This window comes from Equus caballus, chromosome 7, assembly GCF_041296265.1.
Source record: "Equus caballus isolate H_3958 breed thoroughbred chromosome 7, TB-T2T, whole genome shotgun sequence".
NCBI lineage: Eukaryota > Metazoa > Chordata > Mammalia > Perissodactyla > Equidae > Equus > Equus caballus.
This window is the reverse complement of record NC_091690.1, coordinates 90,180,028-90,198,378: the sequence shown is the minus strand read 5'-3', so window position 1 is coordinate 90,198,378 and position 18,351 is coordinate 90,180,028. Positions and strand designations below refer to the sequence as shown.

At 45.0% G+C, this 18,351-nt stretch overlaps 1 protein-coding gene across 19 annotated transcripts in view; it reads right to left on the bottom strand.

The window, feature by feature from the left end:
* NAV2 (neuron navigator 2) overlaps nt 1-18,351 on the bottom strand; it is a 706,422-nt gene that overhangs the window by 164,839 nt on the left and 523,232 nt on the right. The gene's annotated exons all lie outside the window — the stretch shown is intronic.

The window sequence follows — 18,351 nt, the reverse complement described above, 5'->3', positions numbered from 1 at the left end:
CAGTCACTCCCAACCGGAACGCCATACAGCTCCATCACCCGCTTGGTGCATTCTCTGTGGTTCAATTTTAAATTCTACCTTGACTTCCTCCTGCTCTCTATCACGCACAGTTCACATCCCCCCTACCCCAATCACGTTTTGGGGTGTGCTGTGCAAATGCACACTGATCTTAACATCAACAGGCATGAAGCACAACTAAGCACGTAAATTTATGGAAAAACAAACAAAAGTTCACACTGCCACCATGGTGGTGTAAGAAAGATGTAGGAAATATCTATTGTTTTGAGTTATTCAACCCACAACCCCATTTCCCAGTTATGCCAAACAATTGAGCATTATCCAACTTTAAGAAACATTAAAGAGACGTTAAAAGAAAAGAGACAACAAAATAGAGAAGAGAGACCATATATAATCTTTACAGAAGAATAATTACCCACAGAACTTGCTACACGCTATCAAAGCATAGAAGTTTTTCTGTGTTGGCACTTTTAAAGAGTTACAAACATGATTCAGGCTGGACTTAAAATAGACTTCTCAGCTTAAGAGTGTAAACTGTGCACGTGGCTTCACTGTAGGCAGGAAAACACGCAGGTTATCTGAAAGTCAAGCCTTTCCCCTGGCGCTCAGGAGTGTTTCCCCAGCCAGACTCCTTTCTCAGAAAAGCCTCAAAATATGTCCAAACTAGAACCAGAGCTATTCTGGGAAGAGTGGGTTCCAAACTGGAGTTCTGCTAGCCACCCAGGAGGCCCAGATCACAGAGATGCAATCGGCAGCTCCCTGCTTCAGGCAGTGCCAGAACTGTGCAGCGCGATCCCATGGCAGGGCAGCTGCCAGAGAGAGCGGCAGGGGAGGCACACGCCCCCACCCACGCCCCGAGCCCACCCGGTGCTCGTGACAGACAGGAGGCAGCCCTTCAGCCCCCAGAGAGCACGTCCCCATCTGCAAAGTCACGATGCCACGACTTACCTAGAGGCAGCCACTTTCTCCCACAACGACACCCTAGGAAGAATCCTCCAACTGAAGAGGCTGCCCTTCCAATTGTCACAAGTGTTTTCGGTTAAACTGCTCATGTTTCTAATTAACTTTTGTCATCCGCAACTGCTCCAGTGCCCAGAAGCCTGGCGGGATTAACGGCTGCTTCTTCTGCCTTTTTTTTTTTTTTCTTTAATACCTATGTTCCGCTGCCTTCTAGCAACAGAGTAAACTGTATATAGAGCGGCTTTTTATGATTTAAACGTCAACGGCCGCCCAGGCGGAGTGAAGGCAGCCGCTGTGTGGGACACGAGCGCCGTGCAGAGAGCTCCCGGCAGCGGGACTGCCTCCCTTCACCCTCAACGGCTCGGGGAAGCCGCAGAGCCAGGGTGATCCAAAGCAGACCTCCCAATGTTTTAAAACACATACATCTTCCTGACTTACTGGGGATTTGGGCTGGAGGGGGCTGCTGCACAGCCCTCCCTAAGGAAACTGGCCGGGTGTTGTTGGAGCTCTTCCTGCGGAGAGCTTGGAAACAGGCTCCTGCAACCCACTCGCCCACTCCACCTGCCTTTCAGAGGGTCTCCTCACCCTGATGCTGCCCACGGATGGCCCCCTGGGTGTCAGGAGGTGCAGTGCCAGGCACGTCGTGAAGAGGGGCTGACTATACTCGGTTTACCAGTGAGGAAACTGAGGCAAAGAGAGGGCTGATGACTGACCCTCAATCTCACAGCTAGATGTGGACATATCTGGGATTTGAACCCAGGCCTCCTGACACAGTGCCCCTGGGCCTGCACCACGGGTACCTCCTTTGAAGAAGAATACATTTAAACAACAGGCCTTTGAATGATGAGGGTGCTTTTCAGGCATTTCTATTGCGAGGGTATGTTCATGACATCCACAGCGGCCGCGGGACAGGAGGCTCTGGGTGGAATACTGCTGACCCTCCAGTCCCGAGTCCCCCTTCTCTTAGGACAACGGCCTTCCCTGTTACTTGGGCTCTGATCTGGGGCAGAAGTAGTCATTCATTCATGCATTCAGTATATTCATTCCCATAATATCCATTCATTCGGTGAGCACCTAGCACATGCCAGACGTGGTTCTAGGCACTTGACAAAACAAAGATCTCTGCCTTCATGGAGCTGACGGTCCAGCAGGGAGGAACAGACAGTAAGGAGCTGATTAATTTCACCATTTGTTAGAAAGTAAGTGCTAAAGAAAAGGGGGGTTGGGGGACCAGTTTGCAACAACATCCTTACAGGAGCTATGACATCATGTTCAGAGGGACACCCCTCTTTCCTAGAAAAGTTTTGGGCATATTCCCCACTAAGCATGAGAACATGGATCAACACAACCCTCTGCTCCCACTCATTCCTTCGAACTCCTACAAAGCTTGCTTGAAATGGTTCTGACAAGAAATGCCCCTCCCTAGCATTTCTGAGTATTTTTAACATTAATATACACAGCTGGAAATTAACCAACAACTAACCAGCTAATGTGGACTCAGAGTTAAACAGACACCGGGCTTGTCATAAGCGAAATGCACAGACTCACTGAAGACGTGTCTCCTTCAGATAAAAGGTGCAGGTGCATGGAAGGGGTCCACACAATGCAGGCAGGACGGACACGCACACTGTCACTGCTCAGGCTGTGCCAAATGGCTCCCAGAAATTCCTAATTGTCTTTTAAAAATTTTTTTTTGAGGAAGATTAGCCCTGAGCTAGTGTCTGCCACCAATCCTCCTCTTTTTGCTGAGGAAGACTGGCCCTGAGCTAACATCCGTGTCCATCTTCCTCTACTTTATATGTGGGATGTCTACCACAGCATGGCTTGCCAAGCAGTGCATAGGTCCACACCGGGGGGGAGCCTGGGCCACTAAAGCAGAACGTGTGAACTTAACTGCTGTGCCACGGGGCCAGCACCTCCTACTTGTCTTAAACCCAAGCTCAAGTGCCTTCTCCTCTGTTACACTATCTGAGGCCCTCAAGCTGAATGGACTGTCTGTTTGCATCATATGACGTTTTCCCAACTTTCTGTTTTCCTAGGACATTGTCCATACCTCCCCGGAGAAAGATTCTGGAGGGCCACTGCCTTACACCAGGCACTGGGAACACAGAGATGAACAAAATGCAGGTCCTGCCCTCTAGGAACTCACTGTCCAAAGGGGCGACAGACCTCAAAACAGAGCACAGGATCACGCAGAGGACTGTGGAGGGCTGTATGAGGCACCACGAGACCCAAGGATTAGGCGTTACTGATTCTCCCATCTGGGGAGCCTTCATGGAAGAGGTGACCCTTGAGTTGGTTGTCACGCCATGCTTCTGCTATGGGTTGGTTGGTTATTCCATAGGTCTGTGAGTTCCTCCAGGACAGACACACACTCCTCGATTCATCTCTGTGTCCCAAAGCTGTCAGCACATAGGAAATACTCAGTACACAGTTTCTGAATTGTTGGTTGGCAGTTTTGACTTTTGCAAGTCACATTTAAGGCAACAGAGACACAAGATTTGCGATTAGTCCTTAGGGTTTTCTTAAAACTTTTCAGCCTAAACTCCAGGAAAAAAACCAGGACAGGGACTCAGAGCTTCAGAATTTCTACTTGGCATTTCACTACAGGGCCTCCCTGGTTGTGAAATCATGGGGACATTTCAAGGCTACTCATTCCAGCACTTGGAGATGATTCTGAATTTGGTTTTTAGAACAGAACTTTCCTGAGTTGGGGACAGGGCATCTGAGGATCAGATCGTCAATCCTTTGTGCTTACACCATGGCCAGAAATCCCCTTAATAGTGAAGGGGGCTCCAAGTCATGAGTGGTCTTGTTCAGGTCAACTTGACACGTTTCTGTCCTTTCTAAGGTGTCACACCAGTGACCCTGGCTGAAGCGGATATTCGGGCTGCTCCTTTTTCTTTGGGAAGCAGCCATTTCTAATGCCAGGGTTCTGTGATTCCTAGCAAGAGACTTTCCTTACAAGGCTTCTGAGATGGTCAGATAAATGCAGAAGGGGTGTGGATGGGCAGGCCAAGCCTCAGGCTCTGTCACCAAGATATGCCGTTTGCCTCTCTGGGCCTCAGTCGCCCTATTTGTAAGAAAGAGGATTAGCTCTTTCTCTAGAGTCCTTTCAGCCGTTTCCATTCAAATCTCAGTGAGTCTCTGAGAGACCCTATGAGGCTGGGCCAAGAACACAGCTCTCACTCACTAAGTTCTGTCCTTACTTTGGGCTGTGACTAACAGGTGTTTCTTTATCTTCAAGCAGTCCCCCTCCACCGTTCTCTTAAGATGTTTACTAATAAAGGCAGGAGAAAACCTGGCTGAGTCAAGCTGTAGTCAACCTTGAATGAGTCACCAGTGAACTCAGAAATGCTAATATTCTAGGAAAATAAGTGTGCAATTGTGCACGTTGCTGGGGGTGTGGGGGTGAGTTCTTTAAAATTAAGAGCACTTCTTGCCCTAATAACTAACAGCCCTCGTTTCTTTTCTCCTGCATATGGACCTTTGTTAGAGCAAAGGAATCTAAGAGGGAGAAAGGAGAAAAGCATCAAGAATGTTCCGAACATCTGTATTCCTCCAACAATGCCATCGAAGTCGGTGAGATTATTGTCGATGGCACAGGGATGACATTTTTATAGTTTAAAAGTTGTATGTTTATTTTATTGCATATTAGAACAGATAACTAGTCCATATATAAATTAACAGTTTCGTGGATATTAAATGTAGATTAAAATTTGAGTTGATTTAAGGAAAACATAAAATAAATAAAAACAAAAAAAAATTAAATCTGGTTCACAGATTTGGCAAAAATCACGCAGAAAGTCTGTGAAAGACTGAGTTGTGGAAACACTGTTGCATTAAATCAAGAAATACTTATTTTACATATAAAACATATAATAAGTATTTTAGAAATACTTGCTTTACATGAAATCTATTCTTTTGGAAAATGTAATCAACCAGATAGAAATCAAATCAGAAAGCCCACATAAGGACCAGGTTCCAAACTAACGTGAAATGGCTACTTTTTAGAACTTTATTCATGTGTATTTTTTCAGCATGACATGTTGCTGAGAATGAACAGATCTGGCAATATGACCAGGCCTTGTTTAGCAAAATATAATTGAAAAAATAATAGCTTTAGCAAGTTTTTGACTACTAAACACAGTAAGAATGACACATTATGTCACACTCAATTAACATTCAAATATCCATACATAAAACTGAAAAATGCAATATATGCATTTTATATTGTAAAACATATAATTAGATATATAATTGTATATATTTATAGGTGCAATAAGCTCTGATACATTTGACTCAAGTCCGTTTTTTAAAATGCTGATCAGGGCCCCTGAACAGATTCTATGTCCCCAGACTGAGCATCACAGTTCTCAAAGATCAGCTTACAAGACTCAACCACCACCAACCGACAAACCATGGCAAGGAGGAAAAAGTCTCATTTGAAACATTGCAGACAGGATGCCTTTGAAGAAGAGAAAGGGCTTTTTTTTTTTTTTTTTTTTTTTAAGGGTTTAGGGAGAGCATTAATCCTCCAGTGGGGAGGGAAAAGTTTGGTTTTTCTGGCAACCAGCCTTAACCTTCCCTGACAGTAACCAAAATACTTTCTAAATGAAAATACTGTCTAAGGCAGATAAATAAGCATTTCTTCCTCTTTCCCTCCAGGAAGGCCAACACTGGCCACAGGTCCCTTCTGTCCCAGTCTCTTGGTTAGGGAAACGTTGGTGGTCTGGTCCCGATGCCAGCAGGCACTCAGGGAGTGTGTTCCAGGCTGGCTGATCTCAGCCCCTGTCACCGCTACTGTGACTTCAAACCTGCCCTGGGGAAGTTTCCCACCTAAATCCTCTCCAGGGTCTTCATGAAAAGGCCTGATAATCGGACCTGGGAAAATGTTGGCAATTTCCTATAATTTGTCAAGTTGTCAATCTTGTGCACTCAAATTTGTTAGGATAATTGAAACCAGTTTTTATTTCTTTTTACAGCGCGTGGACTCCAAGCACACAGGCTGGAGCTTGTCTTCAGAGTTGCTCAGGTCATTTCTCTACAGCCCTGCTGGCCACGTGAACCTCACTCCATCCATCAGTGGTTCTGCAGCATTCCTTGAGCCTGGCTGGAGGAGCCTTCTCCGCACTGTTGTGATCAGTGTCTAACATTAAGGGCATGGGCTTAAACCTAGTCTTCTCTCCAACACCCTCCCGGAGAGGATCCTTGGAGGTATGGAAAGAGGGAGAAGGAGGCATGAGAACCACAAAGGAGAGTGAGAGGGCATGGGGGGAGAGCGAGCTGGGCTGTGCTCACAAATGCTCTAAGAATCTTCTTGTGTCTACAATTCTACAGGATCCCAGGAGATCCAAGTTAGAATAAGGATGACGACTCATATAAACAAATGTTTTTAGAAAGTTGCTCTGTTAATGCAATCCCTATCAAAACCCTAGCGATGGTTTTTTTGCAGAAATAGAAAAATCCATCATAAAATTCATATGGAATCTCAAGGGACTCCGAATAACCAAAACAATCTTGAAAAAGGACAAAATTGGAGGTCTCATACTTCCTGATTTCAAAACTTACTAGAAAGCTATGGTAATCAAGTCAGTGTGGTACCGGCATTAAGACTGACATATGGGCCAGTGGACTTCACTACAGAACCCAGAAATAAACCTTTGCATATATGGTCAAAGGATTTGCAAAACTATTCAATGGGGTAAGGATGGTCCTTTCAACAAATGGTGCTGGGAAAACTGGGTATCTACATGCAAAAAAATGGAGATGGATTCTTACCTTATACCATATAAAAAAGTTAACTCAAAATGGACCAAAGATCTAAACATAAGAGCTCAAACTAGAAAACTTTTAGAAGAAAACCCAGAGCAAAAGCTTCATCACACTGGATTTGGCAATGATTTCTTGGATATGACACCAAAAGCACAGGCAAAAAATCCAAAAAGTAGAAAAGTTGGACTTCATCAAAATCAAAAACTTTTGTGCAAAGGACACTATCAAAGGAGTGAAAAAACAACCTACAGAATGGGAGAAACTACTTGTAAATCATATATGTGATAAGGAATTGATATTCAGAATATATAAAGAACTCCTTTACTCAACAACAATACAACAACCTAATTAAAAACTGGGCAAAGAACTTGAATAAACATTTCTCCAAAGAAGTTACACAAATGGCCAATACGCACATGGAAAGATGTTCAGCTTCACTAATCACTAGGGAATGCAAATCAAAACCACAATGAGATACCACTTCACACTCATTAGGAGGGTTATTACTAAAACAAAACAGAACAAAACAAAACAGAAAATAAGTGTTTGTGAGGATGTGCAGAAACTGGAATGGAACCCTTGTGCGCTACTGTGGAAATGTAAGGTGGTGCAGCCATTGTGGAAAATGGAATGCCAGTTCCTCAAAAAATTAAACAGAATATGATCCAGCAATTCCACTTCCAGGTAAATACCCAAAAGCAGTGAAAGAAGTGAAAGCAGGGACTTGCACGGATATTTGTATACCCATGTTCATAGCAGCGTAACTCACAATAGCCAAAGGTGGAAACAACCCAAGTGTCCATCAATGGATGGATAAACAATGGCTATTGTTTGGATAAACGAATGGATGAACTAAATGTGGTATATGCATACAATGGAATATTAATTCACCCTTCAAAAGGAAGGACATTCTGACAGATGCTACAACATGGATGAACCTTGAAGACATTACGCTAAGAGAAATGAGCCAGTCATAAAAGGACAAATATTGTATGATTCCACTCATTAGAGGTATCTAGAGTAGTCAAATTCACAGTGACAGAAAGTAGAATGGCGGTTGTCAGGGGCTGGGGAGAAGAGGAGGAAATGGGGAGTTCATGTTTAATGGGTATAGAATTTCAGGTGAGGAAGATGAAAAGTGATGGAGATGGATGATGATGGTTGCATAACAATGTGAATGTAGTTCATGTCACAGAACTGTACATTTTTAAATGCCTAAAATGGTAAATATTGTATTATGCATATATTATCCCAATTTTACAAAAGGACTGCATTCAGCTGCAAGTAACGGAATTCTGACCCCACGCCCTAAACAGGTGAGGGGTTCACTATTTATTTCCAGTGCTTAGCATAGGGCCTGGCACACACTTAGGGCTCAATAAATGTTTGTTAAATCTATATAAAAAAAGTTTCTCTGTTAGTTTGATGGTTAATGAATCACATGAAATTATATAGTTTTGAGTATTACTTTCTTTGTACTATTTTATTCTAGCTTGAAAAAAGCAACTTCTGCTTCGAAGCAATAGTGATCCTTTTCAGCAAACTCTAGCAGGCTAGCAAGTTATACCACTTGCTTCTTCCCTCCCAAACTGGCCATCACTGACTCTCTGGTTTGGCACGTTCCTCTGACTGGATCCCTCACTGCCTCCCATCCACACTGGACCTTAGCCCCCAGTCTACCTCCCATGCCATTCCCTCTAGGAAACCTCCAGAACCCCCAAACCAGAGGCCCTCTCTTTCCATCTAAAGAGCCATAAGGCTCTGTTGGGACTTCTCTGGGGTCCCCACTACCTGCTGCCCTGTGCTGTGGTTAGCAGTTATACTCAGCTTACTTATAAGAATGGCTGATGCACTACTAGGTGCCAAAAATGATTCCCGGAAAACTCAATAAACAAATAAAAACTATTACTCACATTGGACCCCTCCACATGACTCAAAATTAAGATCAGGTTGCCTGGCTTTCCCCTCTTGGCTAACCATGCCAGCTCTCTCTAAAGATAAGCGAACTCAAAAGACTAGAAACCTTGGTGATGCTTTTAATGCTTTTTCTTCTATGAATGGTGGAAATTTTGCTGTACTGGGTCACTGAAAAGGTCATGTACAAACACTCCATCTCGTGATGGAGTGAGCCCCCAAAATGTGCAGAATGCAAAAGTGCATCACCCTAATAGACTAAAGTCATCTCTGTCCCGCAGGAGCCACAAAGTCCCCAGTTTTCCTCAGTGACTTTTCCACCCCAGGGGAGGCGGAAGCAGCAGCCCTCAACAGCTGGAGCAATCACAGCTGCTTCTTTTTAATATATGACAAGGTAATAATTCTTTTTCTTCAGTGGCTTATTTTGGATAAAACCAAGTGAAACCATGGGCAATGAGGTCATTTGTTTCTCTGCTGGTAGCTAAAAACCAGTTAAAGAAAATATGGAAATACCATTTTCCTACATAGTTTCATTCCATTTTCTCCAGTTTTACAAGATATATTTTCAAATCTCACTTAATGTCATAAAGACCTGGAAAACCTAAACAAAGGTTAACTTGCTGGAAATATCAGTATACAGTTGGGCTGACATTTGACCTTGGATAACACCTTAAAAAGAGAAAAAGTTCTTCAAATCTCTCTCCCTCCCACATCCCTTTAGATCAAAAGATCTCCTACACATATTTTCCAAATCTTCCCCTCGGCTGGATAAGGAGACAAATCATTTGACTGCTGACACTGGAAGGAAGACACTTTAAAAACCAAAAGTGTTCCTATTCTTTATCTTTCATTTCTCGAAGGCATATCAGCCTCAAAATATCTCCTTCCTCCTCTTGAACTTATTTGTTTAAAATCTCAAGCAATATGTTTCAGGAGAAAGCTTTTGTTTCAATTGGTCAAGCCATTTCTCTATCTTGTACCATATATGGCTGTGAGAAAGTACCAAAGTGGCCATGGATCCCCTCCGCCCTTTTTTCAAGGGCGTATGAAGTTTCAGAGAGAGAGTATAAACACTTTCCAGGGGGCACCCTCATTCTTGCAGGAGGTCACTGTCCACAGCTAAAGCTCTTTGGCAGAGTGCAATGGCTGTCACTATTGTAAATACACCCTTCTAAGAGTTTGTTAAGAAATTCTGCCAGGCCTGCTCCTCTAAGATACCAGCCCAATCTTCCTGCTTTCTCTTGGGGCAAAGGATGGACACCCCAAAACAGGAGGCTCCAATGCAGTGTTAGACCAAAATGCTTTCCACTGAATAATACAAACAGGCAGTAACAGAGAGAAGGGGTTCCAGGGTCAGGTAACTTTGGAAAACGGAGGGCTAAATAGTAGTCAGTTTTCTTGCCTGCATGACTTCTCAGAGCATTTAATATGCTTACCTGTACTGGGAATATCCAAAATGATAATGGGATTAGTGTGATTCTTAAACGTATTTTGGCCATAGAACTGATTTTATGGGATAGCTTATGGAAACAGCCCACCGTGGGACGCATTTTGGTAAACACTGCCCTAACAGAGGGAGCAGAAAACGGGCACACAAGCCAAATAAGGTAAGACAGACAAGATGGCTGTCCAACAGGTACCAGTCACTAAGCAGGAGAGCTATGTAAGGGAGAAGGAAGAAGATGCCCCTTGTTTTCCCCTGTGAAGTTATAATCTGGCAGACTGCAAAATGCTTTCATGATACACATTGTGAGTATTGAGCATCCTTAATGTCCATCTGTTCCCTTTTATTTCAAAAGCACCAGTATAAACCTACATGCGAACAGGAAGTGGGATTCAGGGCTGCGCAGCGGGTATGCCGAAAAAGATTCCTATGAACGCTTAGGCTCAGACCTGGGACACATGGCCATGAAAACTGATGGGATCTTGGCCTGCATTAAGACAGGAATGACATGCAGAACAAAGGAGGGGAGGCTCTTGCCCTGCTGTGCACAGCCCAGACCACAGCTGGAACGGAGAAACCTTTAGAATTTTGGAAACCTGGAAAGGGTTCTTAGAGACCCACTACTTTAAGTCACTCATTTCCCAAAAAGGGAACAGGGGCTCGGGCGGGTGATGACTTCTCCAAGGTCTCGCAGCCAGTAAATGGCACAGCTGTTACTGAACTTGGGACTCTGGAGCTTGTCAAGCAAGGTAGCTTTGCTCGCCCTAACCCCACACCTACCAATTCAGAATCTCTGGGGATGGACCCACACAATTGGCGTTCACTGTCGTCCATGTTGAAGTGGAGAACCAGGTATGAAAGAATTCGAGTCTTACTAGAAAACACCAAGAAATTGTAGCTTGCCCAGAAAAAGGACCAGAATCTGGGGATGACCCTAAACCACTCTCCATGAGGAGTGGCCGAGATGAGTGAGACATTCGGCCTGGAGGAGAGAGGAGCTGCGAGAAAGCAAAGTGGAAGAAAGAACTCTTATCACCAAGGCGGCTTTCCGCTTTTTGATTTTTTCTGCCCATGGACACCGAGAATTAAAAAAGGGTGAAAACAGCACCTGTCAGGGCAGGCCCAGGACTCAGGCCTACTCTGAACTAAAGCATGCAGTGGTGGGAGCCAGGACCCCTTGCAGCACTGGGGTTGGTGGGGGGAGGGTTCATAGCAAATGTGGGAAAGGGGATTTGAGCCAACGCGTTCTTCCGTGTTCCCTGCTCCACTTCCACCAGAGGAGTTCTCTGCACACCTGAGATTTTATTTGACAAAAGTTTTCCACGCAAAATAACCCTTTGGCAACATTAATAATCATATATTAATAACAATAACATCTGGGGCTGGCCCTGTGGCCTAATGGTTAAGTTCAGCAGGCTTTGCTTCAGCAGCCTGGGTTCAGTTCCCGGACGCAGACCTACACCACTCTGCAGCAGCCATGCTGTGGCAGGCATCCCACATACAAAACAGAGGAAGACTGGCACAGATGTTAGCTCAGGGCTAATCTTCCTCAGCAAAAAAGAAGAAGAAGAAGAAGAAGGAGGATTCTGTTTCACCAATGATGAAACTGAGGCACAGAGCTTTACTAGGTTCCCAAGATCCAACAGATTAGTGCCAGGCAACTTTCTTTCAAGTCCACACACTTTAGCTGCCCTCCTAGTCTACCCGCCTTGAGAAGAGACAAGAAACGGGACTCTCAAAGCGCATGCCCCTCTCTTGGTACAAGAGAGTATTTTCATCAAGTCTTCTGTCAACAGCTTTCAGATACTCTACAGCAAAATTCTCTGACCTTTAGCTCCTTCCCCGAGGAATAAGAGAATTTTTCCCTCCAAGAGGCTCTTTTCAAAAATGGGAACGTCAAACAGTTGAGTAACAATTTAAGTATGGTTTTTGTTCTTCAAAATTTAGGATGCTGGCAAAATGCAATCTTTCTGCTGTTACTTTTTCTGCCAATCAAAATCAGAAGCCAACCAAAGAACCAGCTTATTGTATTTCTCCGGGGGAATCAACGCAGAAACTGAGAGCTGAATTGGACTATTATTCACTATCTATGATTGTATTATGCCAAATGTGCAGGAAAAGAAGGAAAAAAAGCAGTCATTTATCTTGATTCTGCCAAGTATGCATACACTTGGTATCGGATAGATCAAATAATTTCAGGGCTCCTGGCCGTCCTTGATCCACACACAGCTCGACCAGATTTCTGAGCCTTTTCACCTGACAGTGTCTTCTTAATGGAAAAAAAAAGTTTTTCTTCTGGAAAAAAACCCCGAAATACACTGAGGTAGGAAATGCCCCCAGAGACTGCTCACCGGCTTCACTCACCCAAATCAGGAAGCAATTTCCTCCAGGTGTCTGTTTTGTTTTATGTAACAGGCCTGGCTGTGACAAGTTGGGGGTAGATTGAGTTTTTGTAAATGGAGCATTCATCTGGATGAATCCTAGTAACTCTTCTGTAAGGTAAGACATCTTTAAACACAAGACAATCATGATGTGGTGGGAAGAATGCCAAGGTAACTGTCTCACCCTGCTCTGTGCCGTTCACACCCCCCTTAGGAGTGTGCAACCAGAGAACTTCGAGGATGCGTTCAAGCCCAACTTAATAGCTTGGTAACCTTGCCCTAGTTATTTAGTCTAGCTGAGCTCCAGTTTATTCATAAATGAAAATTAAACTAACACCAATAACTACCATTTACTGAGTGCCAACCAGGTGCCAGGGACTGTCCTAAGTGCTTTAAATACTTTAATGAACGCATTTTATTCATGATTTCATTAATTCACATGTACGCATGTTAAGAAGTGGATTCATGCAGCTCAGAGGTTAGCTACTCGCCCGAGGGCAGGTCAGGAAGCAGCAGTGCAGGAATCTGAGCACTGAAGTCCATGCTCTTAATCCAGGCCCTCCACTACATGGCGATGGTGACCAAAGCTTTCTTTGCCGTGAAGAACAAAGCAACAGTAATGGGAGAGCATCCTGCAGAAAGCTCTGTACGCAGACTGGTTTTCACTCCCCTACTAATATTGGGCTTTCTTAAAGGGAAGGACAGCTGTACCAAATATCGGTGGAATTGTTGTCTTCCATAAGCAGAGTGGGACCAGGGCACAGCCCAAAAGCCCCCTCAGACCCGACTCTATAGAGAAAAGGAGAATTGCCCTCGCTGAGGCCCTGTGCGTTCTAAAGTACCCACAGTTTGTAAGTAGGCCCCCATGGCCTCGCCCAGGCTGACTGCGGATCACTGGCAAGCAAGCGCTGCCCCTTGTCCCTCTCTGACCCAGTGCCCGATGCAGGGCAGGCATTGGCCCTTGCGCCTCGTCCACCTCCCCAGGCTCGCTGGAGGCAGCCCAGTGAACGCGGCTCTCACCGTCGGCCGTGATGACTCAGGCCATCCTGGCCACATCTGCTCTGTTTCTCCAGGACTCAAAGGATTCACATGAAAGACGGTGAAGAGAGATTCGAGGAGCTTCTCACGCGTGTGCGGGGCCGGGAGATCTAACGTGGAAACCAGGCTTGCTCACGAACCAGCCTGCAGGTTTCAATGCACACTTACATGTGCCAAAGCTTATAAAATGTTGTGCCAGGCGATCTTTGTCATCCTGAATAATGAATTCTGGAGGTACAGTAACCAGGGCTACGACTGGGGCTCACAGTTATTCCGTGATGTTTCTCCTTGGAATCCGTTAAACCACCACAACATTTAGTGTTTGCTCGGCCATCATCCTATCGTATCCCGTCCCTCCAACATTCTGGACACTTCTTGTGTTCCGGGTATTTTCCGAGGGGCTGGAGGCACAGCAATGAATCTATGGCGTATCCCTTTAAGGGGTTCTAAGTCTCGTGGTGAGACACCAGAAAGCAGAAGTAACGACAAAGCATGAAACCCTTGTGACAGGGAATGTTTATGGGCTGTGGATCCCAAGGTGGGTTATCTAATCGGTCTGGGAGCACATGGGAGCCAAAGAAGTCATTCAAGCTGTTTGACCATCCCTGCATAGAACGTCCAGAACTTAATTCTTTGCAAAGAATCAAAAGGAAATGAAGTGTCCAGACACCCAAACCTAGCGACTGAAATTAAATTCAGAAGGAGAAACTATGTAGCTTCTCTACTCGATCAGGGCAAAATCTGGTCAGCTAAATGCAATCGTGATACTAATCACAACCAGGAACTCTAGGGCACATCCACTGCATCCAGGCTTAATGAAAAATGGGATGTCTAACTCAGCATGTCGTTCTTCCCCGCTCGCCTGGCACACACACACTCTTCACTCAGCGCACGTCCTGAATTTATTTCCACAGTGAAGAATCCTTACGAGTCACCTCCCAGGCGTGCAGACTCAACACTTTCATTCTTTCCCGAACTTGGTTAAGCCAAAAGCAAAGTTGATGGTTTCAAATAATATCAAACTGACTGCTGATCTAGTCATGCCCAGCCGTCAATGCAGATGCCACGTGTTCAAGGCAAATGACTAAACTTCCTCCTTCAAGAGACACGCATCTCAATAACAAAGATGAAAATTCGTGACAGAGACCAAAATGCAATTTTATACTCCCAGTTTGGGACTTCGAGGAGGAAATGAAGGCAGGAAAAGACAGCTAGTATTAGTCCCACACCCACTAGGACTAAGCTTGACAGCCAAGTTCTCTTCCTGAATCTTCACAGCCACTCCCTGAGGAGGGCAGTATCAAGCCTATTTTACAGAACAGTAAACTCAGGCTCAGGGAGGGAGAGTCACTGGCCTGGGATCACACAGCTAGTACACGCAAAGGTGAGGTTCAGGTAGAGGTCTGTCCAACACAGAGGCTATGCTTGCTGCCTCAGCCTCATTCTCTTTCGTAAAAATTAATAGACCTGTGGGACTAAAGCTGGGGGTGTAGGGGCTGTGGGAGGAGAAGAAGGTAGCAGAATATTTCTGGGGAGCGACTGTGTGTTAGGGTAACGAGAGCACCAGAATTTCTGTTAGCATGACAGAGTCGTCCCTGGTAGGAGAATTCCTTGATAAGCCACTTGAACCAGAAGCTGAAGCCCTAGGGCAACCTGAATGGGGGCAACTGTCTTGCAGAAGATATGACAAAGAAGTGCTTGGTTACATCGAACAGAGGGAAAAGAAGTGGGTGGGACAGGGAAGCTGGGGCACTTGTGACAGGCACCATTTCCCTCCCTGTGACACCACAATACGCTGTCTCAAAAGTTACTAAAACAGGACGTGCTCGCTGGGAGTGGATATCTCTTGGAAACCAGCAAGGACGGAGGCTCCTCTATTGAGGGCATTGGGGTGGAACGGAGACAACATTCACAGAGAGCAGCTGGGGGATGCGGTCCACGGGAATTCGCAGAAATCCTGAGGTGGCTTCCAGATGGTTCAGTGAGATCTCCCAAGAACGGGAAGGTGTTTGCAGGCATCTAGCCTGGCTGGGCAGGTCCAGCACAGCTGATCTCTATTCCATCAGCATCGCCTATTTCCGCATCAAGGGCCAGCCATGCCTCTCCTCCTCCTGGCCTCAGTTTTTTCTCCTACCCCTCGCATAGCCCCCCAGTTCCCTAACCCATTTCTCCCTGTGAGGGTCAAAGCCCAACTCATCCTCTTCTCATCTCTACCTTTCATAGGTCTTAGCCCTTTGTGCTTACTACTAGCCTGGTACAGACTGAGCTCACTCTAAGTGCATATCTCCTCCTCTAGGACAGACGTCAGCAAACCAGGGCCTGAAGGCCAAATCCAGCCCACCACCTATTTTTGTAAATAAAGTTTTATTGGAACACAGTCATGGTCGTTCATTTCAAATTGTCAATAGCTGCTTTCTCACTACAGTGGTAGAATTGAGTAGTTGCAACAGAAACCTTATGGCCCGCAAAGCCCCAAATATTTACCATCTGGCCATTTAAAAGAATGTTTACCAACCCTTGTTCTAGAATATTAGTTCTTTGAAGACAAGAGCTGTGTTTCATTCATCTTTTTATCTCCAGTACCTGAAACAGGACAAATGTTGCTGGGTTAAGTGGATGAATGCATGCATGAGGGTTAGATAAACATCACTGGTTAGGAACAAAGATGCTAATTAGAAATGCTTTAAAGAACTGCAAGAGATACTCTAGCTAACTGTATTTTCTGGTTAAGCCAGTTAACAACAACAACAACAACAACTTTGTTTTAATGCAAATTAGTTTGTTTTTTCTCAAAAGTATGTTATTCCATTTCTCCTCCTTAGTATACCTGGGTCTAACTGTGTGAGGCTTCAGGCTGCATTTCTGAACATTCACATCCATCACTAAAAATCACAGATACGGCTTCAGAGGCTGTTTAGGAAGAGGATAATTTGTCTTCCAGTTAAGTTACTGCTTTTTTAGTACATATACCAAAATATCAGGTTATTTCCCTATCATTTGCTCTTTAATAACAGTACAATAATTTATTGAGCATATACTGTGTAAAAGGCACTGTGCTAAGTACTTTACTTGCACTCCCTAATTTACTCCTCACAATAACCCTAAGTAGTAGACATTGCTACATTCCTACTTTACAGATGAGAAAACTGAGGCTTGGAAAGATTAAGTAGCTGGTCCAACGTCAAATGACAGGTACACATCTGCTGGCTCCAGTGTCTGACCTGTAAATCATTGCTCCAAAGTTCATTCACTCATTCATTTATTCATTCCACCAACAAATATGTATCTAAAGTCTCTATACACCATCACACCACATGCTGTGATGGTAGTGGGGAGAGAAGAGAATAAGGCCCCATTCCTGATCTCAAGGAGCTTGCCTGCTGATGAAGGACGGACAAGATAACCACAGTGCACAGCGTGGACGACCAGAGAATGAGGGCAGGGTGCTGTGTGAACTCAAAGAAGGGGTTCAAACTCAGGGCCTGGGGTCAGGAAAGGCTTTCTAGAGGAAACAAAGTCTAACGCGAAACAGAACAGATGAATTAGAAATGGTGGGAAGCAGGAAAGAGGAATGAGGAGAGCAGAAAGCATTTCAGACAGAGGGCAGCACTGACAAAGGCTGGATATATGATAGAACACAGCTCTGCACGCAACTGCCAACGAGTCCATGTGGCAGAAGCTTCAAGTGGGCAGGCGGACCAGACCAGCTCATGGGGGTTTGGCAGGCCGTGGAGTTGAGTCCACACCCACCAAATGGTCTAAGGCAGAGGAGAAATGGTACTTAGGTGTTCCAAGGTCCATGTGCTAGAGGTTCGCTTGACTACAATTTCCACTTTCTCAACAAAAGTCATCTTCTTCTTTATGAAAATCAGATTAACTTCACGGGGATTCCCCACCGCCCATCAAAAAACTAGGCTCCTGATGGACTCCATGATGAACTTAGCCCCTTGAAACCATAATGGCTGGTATAAAGTCAACAGTCAGTCAATATGCATAAGTGAATGCTCCAGATTGGTGCCACAAAGCTGCCCACCATCTTTGAGTTAAAATGAATTAACTGGAGGTAGTCAGCTACCAAGCCTTGAAGACGGAGGAATGGGGAAAAAAATATGATTTTATCAGCCAGTACCAGAGCTCTTCTAAGACGCTTCCTCTGTTGAGGAAATACCTTAGATACAGGCCACTCTGAGTGTGGAAGATGAGGGTCTGAGGCCCTGGTCTGGAAGGAGACAAGAAAACAGAGATAAACTGGTCTGCATAAGAAAGGGCGGGAGAGGGGCAGGACAACTGAACAATAGAGTAGGAAGCTGGGATCTCAAAAACAAAACAGAATGTGGCCACTGCGAAACTCCCAGTGGCAGGGAAGCTGAGAGACCTTAAGAACAGGAACACCCAGGGACGGGCCCCGTGGTATAGTGGTGAGGTTTGCATGTTCTTCTTCGGCAGCCCAGGTTCGCAGGTTCAGATCTCAGGCGCAGACCCACACACTGCTCATCAGCCGTGCTGTGGTGGCGTCCCACATACAAAACAGAGGAAGACTGGCACAGATATTAGCTCAGGGCTGATCCTCCTCAAGTAAAAAGGGGAAGATGGGCAACAGATGTTAGCTCAGAGTGAATCTTCATCACCCCCCCAAAAAAAAATCTTTAAAAAAATAGAAAGAATAGGAACTTCCAATATTCAATTTTAAGCTGCTTGTATTGCAACCCTGGAACCCCTCCCTGGCCGGAAACTTTCAGGAAAAACCTACTATGCCCAGAGTCTTAGATAACTTTTGAGGAGAGAACGAGTTGGGCAGTTCCAGGGGTAAGAGAGAGAGAC